The following is a 1,479-nucleotide window of genomic DNA, read 5'->3' on the forward strand; positions in this document are numbered from 1 at the left end:
ACTCCATCTTGTCCAGATTGCTCTCCGGCAGCTTCCCACTTTGCAAATTCCTAAACTGCTGTACGGAGTTTGACATTGCATCTACTTCCGTGGTTCCCAACAGGGGGCAATTTGATTTTTAAGGGGGGACGCAATTTGAGAATGAGTTATTAACAGTGAATGGCCTTTTAGGCTTCCTCCACATGAATAGGAGTTCACTTTTTGAATAATAAGAATTATATGTCACGGGGGGGGGGGCATCAGGATTTTAGAGATGCTCAGGTGAGGCATGGCCAAAAAAAGTTTGGGAACCACTGATCTACCGTAATTTTTGCTCTATAAGACTCACTTTTTCCCTCCTAAAAAGTAAGGGGAAATGTGTGTGCGTCTTATGGAGCGAATGCAGGCTGCGCAGCTATCCCAGAAGCCAGAACAGCAGGAGGGATTGCTGCTTTCACTGCGCAACCATCCCTCTTGCTGTTCTGGCTTCTGGGATTCAGAATATTTTTTTCCTTGTTTTCCTCCTCCAAAAACTAGGTGCGTCTTGTGGTCTGGTGTGTCTTATAGAGCGAAAAATACGGTACTTGCTACGGAACTCTTTCCATCCTAACCTGCTTGCTTTCTTGAATTTGGTAGAAATAAAAACAAAAGGCATACCTGGCTCCCAAACGCTAGTTAACTTTTCTTCTAAAAATCTGACTAGCTTGTGTGTGTGCATGCATATGTCTCTTAATTTTACTCTTATCTGTACTTTCCTATAACCTTTTGGTATTACTGTGTGAGTGTAATATATGAAAACACCTGATGCCTCTGACTACCAGTTGCTGGAAATCATGAGCAGGAAAGTGAGATTGTGCTTCTGTTCTGCTTTTGGGTTTCCCACAGGTATCTGTTTGGCCACTGTGAGAATGGGGTGCTTCACTATATGGGCCTGAAGCTTGATTTAGCAGGGCTTTTCTCATGTCCTTATGATGTATGTGCTTTAGGCTGCAATCCTATACACACTTGGGAATAATAATAATAATAATAATAATAATAATAATAATAATAATGTATGGAATAATAATAATGATGTATGGAAGTGAGAGCTGGACCATAAAGAAGGCTGATCGCCGAAGAATTGATGCTTTTGAATTATGGTGCTGGAGGAGACTCTTGAGAGTCCCATGGACTGCAAGAAGATCAAACCTCTCCATTCTTAAGGAGATCAACCCTGAGTGCTCACTGGAAGGACAGATCCTGAAGCTGAGGCTCCAATACTTTGGCCACCTCATGAGAAGAGAAGACTCCCTGGAAAAGACCCTGATGTTGGGAAAGATGGAGGGCACAAGGAGAAGGGGACGACAGAGGATGAGATGGTTGGATGGTGTTCTTGAAGCTACCAGCATGAGTTTGATCAAACTGCGGGAGGCAGTGGAGGACAGAAGTGCCTGGCGTGCTCTGGTCCAGGGGGTCACGAAGAGTCGGACACGACTAAACGACTAAACAACAACAATAATA

This window comes from Podarcis raffonei, chromosome 6 (assembly GCF_027172205.1).
Source record: "Podarcis raffonei isolate rPodRaf1 chromosome 6, rPodRaf1.pri, whole genome shotgun sequence".
Classification (NCBI taxonomy): domain Eukaryota; kingdom Metazoa; phylum Chordata; class Lepidosauria; order Squamata; family Lacertidae; genus Podarcis; species Podarcis raffonei.